At 38.5% G+C, this 10,098-nt stretch overlaps 1 long non-coding RNA gene across 1 annotated transcript in view; it reads left to right on the forward strand.

Annotated features, from left to right (window-relative positions):
* LOC308101267 overlaps positions 1 to 8,816 on the forward strand; it is a 21,772-nt gene extending 12,956 nt beyond the window's left edge. The window contains exon 4 of the long non-coding RNA XR_013934521.1: positions 8,592 to 8,816. This is a non-coding gene — a long non-coding RNA (uncharacterized lncRNA). The remainder of the gene's footprint in view (positions 1 to 8,591) is intronic.
* Positions 8,817 to 10,098: the final 1,282 nt, after the last annotated feature.

Raw genomic sequence — 10,098 nt, forward strand, 5'->3', positions numbered from 1 at the left:
TCCTGTCACAGCCAGCGTTGCCAGGTTCTGTGAGAGAAACAAGTGACTGGGTGCGAGCCCTTTTAAACCTACTGTATACATAGTCAATTTGAAAATAGCAGATCTACAAGCTCACAACGTGTCACATCGTGACGGATTGTGAGCCAAGATAAATCTTGGGGGACATAATAAAGCAGACCTGGCTGCAAACATTGGTGAGAGCATATGTCAGACAGCAGCAGCATCAGAAGACAGGTAAGGTGCCTTGTAAACAGATGTTTAATGGCTCTAATTGTGCTAATGGAACATAATCATTGATCATTATACCCCTTAGTCCCTAAGGAAGACCCGATTTTATATTGAATATGATTTTAAATGTGGGCTGAGAGCTGCTTAAAGCTAACAAGCATGCTAGACACATATCATTATTCATAGAACATCACTGATCAACATTAAAGCCTCGATTTTATATTTCATATTATTTAAAATATTTTTAGCTTTGTTTATTATATAGCAGTTTGAGGGAAAGAGCTCTAGCTCCGTTTTTGTACTGTTATTTAACATGACAGTTTAATGTTTTGTGGTCATGGGTCAAGGTGTGTTGGTCAAGACATGTTTACCTCCATCTGGGGTGTGTGGGTTTTGTAAACTGCTCAGTGTAACATGCATGATATTATACAACCCACATGCTAAATGAGGAGAAATCAAATTAGTGATTGACTGTTTCAGACAATGTAATGTATTGTAGATGTTGATTCTAATCACTGTATCTGATCTGTTTATTTATGTCAATTTTTTTCTGGGGACCCCAGTACAGTTCATCAGTAGGCCTACAGTTATTTTAATAATATGATAGGGCAGTGGTTTTCATAGAGAGGGTGTACAAATGGAACCAAATGGACCCATGAGGGTCCATATGGTTCCATTTATACACTCTTAAGAGTTAGGATTGTATAGTATAGATTGCGGTCCCAGAGGTAGATAGGGGTCTCTGTGATAGCGCATACTATGCGTTCATATTATTTGAGATATTTAATTATGTGTAGGCCTTTATGTATAGTCTACATGATTGTGGATGTTGTGTGTTCATTATGCTCCCAACTAGTGTAATAGAGTTGAGGCTTTGGACAGAGAGACTCAAAGCTGTTTATGTGAATAAAATGTTCATCCAATATGTGTGTGCTATTACAGTAGTTCTCAAACGTTTTCATGTGAAGGACCCCCAAATGAATATGCATTTGACTATAGGGTTTATTGATGATTTTGATGTTATATTAACACATTTTCCTGGAGACCCCCTGGAACCCCCTTAACTCATTCACTGCCAGAACTTTTTTTTTTTTGCGTTTGCCCACTGCCAGAGATTTTTAGTACTCAGGAGCCGAGATAGTACTCAGGAGCCGAGATACAAAATGTTTAAGTTTTAAGTTAACAAGGAAGTGGATGGGAGTCTAGATCTTCAAAAAATCATATCTCCTTGGTCTTTGGGTTAAAAAAAAAAAAAAATATATATATATATATATATATATATATATATATTTATTTATTTTTGGAATTAAAAGTCGTTTTAGTCTTGGCAGACAGGGCTTAAAGGACAACTTTGTTTTTTTACAACCATGGTTTATATTTTAGCTTGTAATTAAAGTAAAAAAAAGATGAGTGTTTTTTTCTTTTCATTTACTGCTTTCTATAGTTTTAGCAATTTTCGCGATATTTTTTACAGTGGGCGGGGGCATTCTGTCCGGTGGCTAAATATGCCTTTTTTACACAATAAAAAAGGTCCTGTGGTCTTGGATGGCCAGATGTGAGTTATTGGGGGCTAGAAGAGCTACTGTAAATAATAATAAAGAAAACACCGGGTTATTGTGTAAAACAATACATATTTAGCCACCGGACAGAATGCCCCCGCCCACTTTAAAAAAGATCCCGAAAATTGCTAAAACTATAGAAAGCAGTAAAAAAATAAGTTTAACACTCATCTTTTATTTACTTTAATTACAAGCTAAAACATAAACCTTGGTTGTAAAAAAACAAAGTTGTCCTTTAAAGGACAGAAGTCGTTTTAGTCGTTCTAGGCAGGGAATGAGTTAAGGACCCCTGGGGGTCCCCTGACCACAGGTCTTTTTAATATTTTCTGTATCACATGCAAGTAGGGACATGGTGGTGTCACAAAGCAAACAAGCACTGGTAGTTAGTACTTCTAGCTTATGTTGGTTTCAGGGTGCAAGTCCCTGCAGTGCTGTACCCTGCTGACTGCCTCACCTTTGTCCTGTATGTTTACATGAAATGTTATCACTCAATTAGTTGTCACGCTGTCCAGTTAACACATTTGGTTCCATTTGTACACTCTCAGAGTTAGGATTTTATAGTATAGATTGTGGTCCCAGAGATAAAAATCAAATGGGGGTCCGTGGTCTAATGCATATCAAACTGGGGGTCCTTGAAATTAAAAGGCTTGAGAACCACTGTGACAGGGGATACTGTGTGTTCATATTTGAGACAGTTATTTATGCAAATATTCCACATTCACTTTTCACTTCATGAATGTTTTTAAATAGCCGATCTACAAGCTTGTAGATTGGCTATTTTCAAATAGCTGATGTATATAGGGTATATAGTAGCTTGCTGATTTGATGCTATAGATATTAACACATTTTTCTGGGGACCCCAGTACAGTTCATCAGTACAGTTATTTAACCTGACAGTGTGGTGCTAAAGCTGCAGTCGAAATCCAGCTCTTAGAGAACATGTGATATCCCCTGGTGTGTGTTCATATTATTTTAGATATGAAATGATGTGCAGGCCTATTGGCTTTGGACTGACAGAGACAGGCAGAAAGCTGTTCAATACATGTTCATCCTGTGTGCTGTTGCAGTAGTTCTCAAACCTTTTCATGTCAAGGACTCAAAATGAATATATTTTTGGCCATTTTAAGATTTTTTGAAAATAGCCAATCTACAAGCTTGTAGATCGGCTATTTTCAACCAGGTGATGAAAGGTTTAAAGTGGCTAAAATGTGTAACATGGATTATAGGCCAAATGCTACAGCAGAGGAAATGGTGAGAAATCAAATGAGTGATTGACTGTTTTAGACAATATGCATTGCAGATATGTTGATTCTAACCAAATTACTGTATCTGAGATATTTATTTATGTCTAGGCTCCTATGCTCTTGTTTAGTGTACATGATAGGGCAGTGGTTCTCAAACAGAGGGTGTACAAATGGAACCAAATGGACCCTCACAGGTCCATTTGGTTCCATTTATTAGAGTAAATGTATACAATTTAAAATTATTTTAAAGTATAGATTGCTGTCCCAGAGGTAGAAAATGCTCAAATAGGGGTCCTTGAAATGAAAAGGTTTGAGAACCACTGTGATAGGGGATACTATGCGTTCATATTGTTGTCTCTGCCAGGCCGAAAGGCATGGCGAGAGAGTATGTTTTGCACCCTGTCTGACCAGCTAATCTCCAGGACCGTTGGCATGATCGCAGCGAAACTATGCACACACACTCCCTTGATGCCAATTCAGAACCTCTGCCCTTTCACATGGGCCTGTTATAGCGCCACCAGGAGACCGCTTTTTGCAAAACCCATTTTTGACAGTACTCCTACAGATTCTGTCCAAACGTCACGTAAATCGGTACACAATGGCCCTCATTTATCAACGGAGCGTATAAACCGGCTTATATTTTTCCATATATTCGGCCGTACACCAACGTCGAAGTCACATTTATCAACGAATCCTACACAGCCAATCCTAGCGTACATTGGGTCGGAGCCTTGATAAATGTCACGGCTGAAACCGAGCACCATTTAAATAACACGCCCTTAAATATTCTCGAAACGCCCTGATTTTACGACATGGAGAACCAGAATACGACCAAATAAAGAATGGGAAGCCAAAAGAGTTTCGCCGGCTCGCCTCGCTGCCTGTCAAGTCACACACGCACATGCACACGCACACGCCTCTCTCTGTCTCACACACACATACACACACACGCCCAACTGTGTCTTTCATGTAATCCGTAACGGTAGTATCTTTGTCACGTAGGCTTGTAGCCTACATGAATTACATAATGATACCAATCACATCGCCTTGAATGGGGTTTGTATATTAATTTATTTAACCCATACCGAGCAGTGCACAAGCAGTCATGTAGGATATTCCCCGTGAGAATCGGACGGGCGGCAGTGATCCCGTGCTGCCACGTTAATAAGAGATTCGATCGTCGGGTTGATATCCATAACCCAACCAGGTTGTGTAGCCTACATAACTCTCTATGACATAACTCCATAACATAGGACAAGCTACAGTAAGTTTGTAGACCTCACTGTCCATGAAAAGATGGTCGGGGCTCCCGAAAATGTTCTTGCAGAAGCGCTCGTATATTTTGAAAATAGCAGATCTACAAGCTCACAACGCATCGGGATGGGACCTGTTGTGAGCTTGTAGATCTGCTATTTTCAAATAGCCAATGCAGCCAGATCTGCAAGCTTAACCGAATGACTGTTAAAGCAGTTTGTTTAAATTACTTTATAAAATGTTATATTTTCACAGGGATTATTTGTTAGTGTAGATATACATTTAGGAGTGGATTATGTGTCCAGATGCCTGTCAGACAGTCAGACAATGCTTCTCCGCAGGTCTAGAATGGAATAAACGGGCGCAGCCAACGGCAACAACTGCTATCGACCAGACGTGAGATCTCAGCGTACGGTAGGATGAAGCCATCGTCAGGTTATATTGATAAATGCCGAAAGTTGCGGTGATCTCGCCGTACGCCCATTATTTGGTCTGCGCCACGTTGATAAATGAGGGCCAGTATCTCTATAGTCATTAAACAAAACGGGTCTTTCAGATTTAACTTTTTCTCTATCATCAGTGTTTCCTTAATTCATGTTTTTTTGTTTACACATGATTTTTTTCTATTGATATATTGCATTCATGTTCATGGGTATTTTCAGACATTTAACCACCTGTGAGGGGTTGTGAGCTTGTAGATCGGCTATTTTCAAATAGATGATGTATATAGGGTTTATAGTGGCTAGCTGATTTTTATACTATATCAAATCTGAGAATCACTGTGCTATTGTATAGTGTGATTACAGGACAATCAGTAAACACTTAAGGAAAGCTGTGTTGGTAAAGCCAGGTTAATCATATCTTTTCATACATTTTCATGCAAGTAAGGGCATGGTGTGAGCATGGCAAAAAAGCACTGGTAGTAGGTACTCCTGGTTTCTGCTGGGAACAGGGTTCGAGTCCCTGCAGCGCTGTGCTTACTGTTTCACCTTTGTCCTGTTGTATGTTTACATACAAAGTTAGCACTCAATTCATAGATTCATAATACCTGAATGCACTTTTAATTATAGTACATCAAGCAGATAGCCCTGTGATTACATCTTTATAGCACATGGTTGCATTACAGTGCAACCACAATGTGATTAAGTTCTTATTCACTATGAAGTTTTTGTACTCCTATGTTATGGTGTATTAGTCAGCACAGTGGATTAATATTTCTATCGATCTGGGATGTTAAGGTTGTGCAAAACTGTGGTCAATGAATTGCCTCTTCAGCTAGATTAAACGGCAGTCACTTATAACTGTTGAGACTCCTAGAACATTAAGACGTGTTGACATGGATAGCTTTGTGTCTAATAACATCTCTGTGTTAATGAATGGGGTATGAGCATTATGTCATACAGTGTAGATTGTAGATCGGACCATGTCGTACAGTACATGGTCTACATACCATGTACTGTAGACCATGTCGGTCTACAGTACAACAAACTATTAAGATGTTTGTAATTACAACATGTACTGCTTGGTGTAATGTTTAAAGCAAAGTAGGCCTTGCACAAGCCCGGGATCGAACCCAGGACCTTTTGACCATGTCATGTGTAAATGACATGCAAATGGTCCAAACAGGGACACACCCTAATGCTAATCTGATCCCTCCCACATTGACTGGAGAAACCTCAGCCAATCGCTGGCCTCACAGAATGCACTACGGTACGGCTCATCCCCCTACCCTAGGAGACACAGGGAGAACATGCAAACTCCACACAGAAAGGCCCTTTCGCCAACCCCACCTAGGGTATGGGCACTGATGACGCGGAGGAGAGAACACACCCCCAGCGCCCACAGCGTCCCCTGCGGGAATCGAACCCAGGACCTTCTAGCTGTGAGGCGACAGCGCTACCGACTGTGCCACCGTGCCCCTCAATTTTCACTATTTTTAATTGTTTTTAAAATAACAATGAAAAAGGAATGGTTTTGGTCACCTGGGTTTCCACCCGACACCAACGGTATGGAATATGAAGAAAAACAGCAAAAGTAATAAGTAATATAATATGTAAGTAATATAAAGGCCAACACACACATATATTTCGAAGCTATAATGTTTAAAATAAAATCACACCCTGTGTGAAGTGGGCGGTGTCTTGCTAGCTAATCACAATACTGAATGGAGTCAACCAATCATGTACAAAAAATGAATACATTTATTGAAACACTCTTTATGATGGAAGAAACCATGACTTGAAAAAAACAAATTTATGTTTTTTTTTCAAGTTATGGTTTCTTATATAGGGCTATGCACATGTGTCATGTGACACTGGCCAATCACAGTCCTGAATAGACTGTGATTGGCCAATCACGATGCATTGTACAAATTGTACAAATAAAATTGTACAAAATTGTACAATTATCCAAACCTCACTTATAGGGGCGGTTTCACCGCCCAAAAACAAGAGGTTGTTATTTAAAGTAAGCGTGTGTTTACTTGACAAAGTCACGTTCATGGTTAAAATGAATGTTTTTTTACTGTGTTTCTGAAACTCGGCGAGGCAACAGGCTGACTTTAATCATTATGCTGAAATCCTGCGTCCTCCATGACTGCAAGGGGCTTCAAATGTTTGGCCATAAAGACCCCAATGTTTTAGTTATGAGTTTGATCTGTCTGATAATATCATCTGCTTGAAGACGCTGTTTAAATGCTATGAGGAGTTCTTTCCTACCCGACTCTCTCCTCCTTGCTCTCTCATCGGACACCGGGAGGATTTCTGTATAAAAATGGTAGCCTGTATTGAAAGCAGGCTATTATAATCCATCATGTGTTAGTTGGACGCCTATTGCAAACAGTCAACGTTTTATCCTCCACGTCTTGTCATTGTCGTCACCCGTCATATAATACTTATTATATTAATATAGTAAGTGAATCCATAAAGTCTAATGATGGTGTTATTGCCGATCAAGCTCACAACGTGTCGCATCGGGTGATTTAATGTAATGACAGACGTATGTGTGATATAGTCAGGGGTGTATTGGTGATAATAACTGACTTCATGTTAACATCCCTATGACATGTAAATGTGTAGCTTTCTTAAAATGAATAGGCTATACATACTGTAATATAGGGTAATAAGCTAAGGTACAGTAGACCTTTATTATAAATGTGAACTAGATGATTAAATCATCTACTAGTTATATGCAGTTAACAAACAACTGGTAGCCCAACAACTGTTAAACTGATCTGCTGCTTTTCAGAACATGATGTCACTGCTCAGATTATTAAGTTTTGAAGTTATTAAATACAAAATGAATGAAATAACTCACATATCGTCCTGCAGCTCTAGTGCAGTGGGTTTCAACCCTTTTCATATCAAGGTCCATTATTTATTGGGCATTTGAGCCACGGAACCACCATTTGATGAGATTTAGACTCTCACAGCCAAAACGTATATTTAAGAATATAAGAATATTGTGTTATCGTTGGATAAGATTTTGTCCACAATTCCATCCATGTTGTATTGATGTTGGTTCCATAGGAGAGATAACAGGCAAATGTTGATCAAAATAATAATTCTTGTACATTCTCTAATTGTGTTACTTCTTGTACATTAAGTAATACAGAGGTTTAACAATAATTTAACTCTTGAGAGCGTAACATTTTACACTCTCAAGAGTTAAAGATCTATAAGGGTCCATTTGGTTACCAACTCTCCATCATTTAGCTGGGGACCACCTGGAACCCTCTCAAGGACCACTGGTGGTCCCTGGACCACTGGTTGAGAACCACTGCTCTAGTGCATCAGCAGTCCCAACAGTGCCATCTACTGGCTTGAACTAGTCAAGACACAGACAAACTCCTGCAGCCGTACGGCAGCCATAGAGTTAAAAATAAGGCAACATGATGCTTCCTGTGGGTTAATTTGGTAACTAGCAATTTATTACTGTTCCTGAGTAATTATAACCAAAACTGGTCATGAGATCCAGGTGAACCACTCATTATTAGTGAAATATGTGAAATATATACAAATAGGCCAATTATATCAGTACTTTGTGTGCACTCATTTCTACAGCCTTAAATACATATAACTATTTATTCATTCATTTATCCCACACATTATCCAAAGCGGCAAAATAAGCCGATCTACAAGCTTCTACACATGCAACATGTTGTGAGCTTGTAGATCGGCTAATTTAGCAACGAATACGTTTGAAAACCCCTGAATATAAAATGAGGTGATGATTAAAAACAAATGATTTAGAGTGAAAAAACATCCTTGTAAAAGTATTGTATTAATTATATGTTCTACTTCTACAGGTACTGGTACCCTGGTGCGCCTCATGGTGAAAACAACAAGTTCCCTAATGCAGAAGATGACTGTGTTGAGTATTATGATGGGTCTCAGTCTCACGCTCCTACCAGAGGATGGGACGATGCACGGTGTTCTATCCGTACCAACTACTGGATGTGTGAAAGAGCTCTGTGCTGAAACCATCATGTTCACCATGTATCAGTTAGATAGTGTGTTGTCTGCCTTGCAAGTTCTACCCAATATGCACAGTAGACATTACATAAACATTTATATTCATATTTTCATATATATAGTTAAAGGGGAGCCTATTAGAATGTGAATAACATTAATCTAATAGCCATCTGTTCCATTTTAATACCTTGTTTCATGTAGATTAATATAATGTTTGTTCTGTTCTTAAAACAGTGCAAGAGAAGTTATGCATCTATTTCTCAACAGTTTTAAGCATTTTTATTTCATTTTATTTGCCATTTAACTTTCTTATTGATTGATTATGTGCTTTAACCACTTAAGCCCTATTTCATACTTTGGCTATTGGAAAATAGCAGATCTACAAGCTCGTCGCAATGTGTTGTGAGGTTGTAGATCTGCTACAGGACCACAATGAAAACAAGCCTCTAGGGATCTTTGTGTTATCCTTTTAGCATCATTGTAAAATCAGACCACTGTACTATTTGCAAACTGTTAATAAAGTATTCAATGAATAAAATGCTATTTTTTTTATTGAGATTTCCCAGTTAATAATTTTTTCTTCTTCTAATATTTTAATGTAAAGCACTAGCTACATGTTTTGTATTGAAGGTAATATACAAGGTTGTACAAGTTGCATTATTACTACTATTATTATAGCTAGGGAATTTTAGCAAAATGTTTGGACCATCTGTGAAAAAATGTACTACCAATAGCTTTCTTCACCAATGTGTTCTTATAGGTGTCTAGAATCACCTCTCAATTTATTTAAACCCAACTCCTCGTGGAAAATCCTGGAGAGCCAATCGAAGTTAAGGAGCCCAGAGGGCTTGGGTGAAAAATATGAAAAGAAATAAAAGTCTTGTGAGGTGTCTAACTAGGGGTTTTCAGGGGTGCTGAATCCATTCCAACCATTATTTTTGAGTAAAAATGTCTCCCTGGCCATCTAATATTGGTATATTGGTTCTTGTTAGTGTATAATCAGTGTATAATCAATGGTAGGGGATTGGGGTGTTGTTGAATTGATTCTATTCTGAAAAAAAATAATAATAATATTGCTAAACACTTGATAAGAGTGTACACCTACTGTGCACATGCTCAGTGGGATACACTGTCTGCATGTGGGGAAGGAGCGGGAGTGTTGCATCCTGGAAAATATTTCTGGACGATTTTAAGGTACGGTAGTTTATCTACTTTTTGGCATTTATTTTCCTCTGCTGGCAAAACTTTTGATTACTGTGAATTTAGATGTCAATTTTCTCTAGCCTATTGCTTACATTGAACAACCATTAGTTAAACAATCATGACACTTGTCTTTTAGTA

Source organism: Gymnoscopelus braueri, assembly GCF_963280865.1.
Source record: "Gymnoscopelus braueri genome assembly, chromosome: 15".
Taxonomy (NCBI): domain Eukaryota; kingdom Metazoa; phylum Chordata; class Actinopteri; order Myctophiformes; family Myctophidae; genus Gymnoscopelus; species Gymnoscopelus braueri.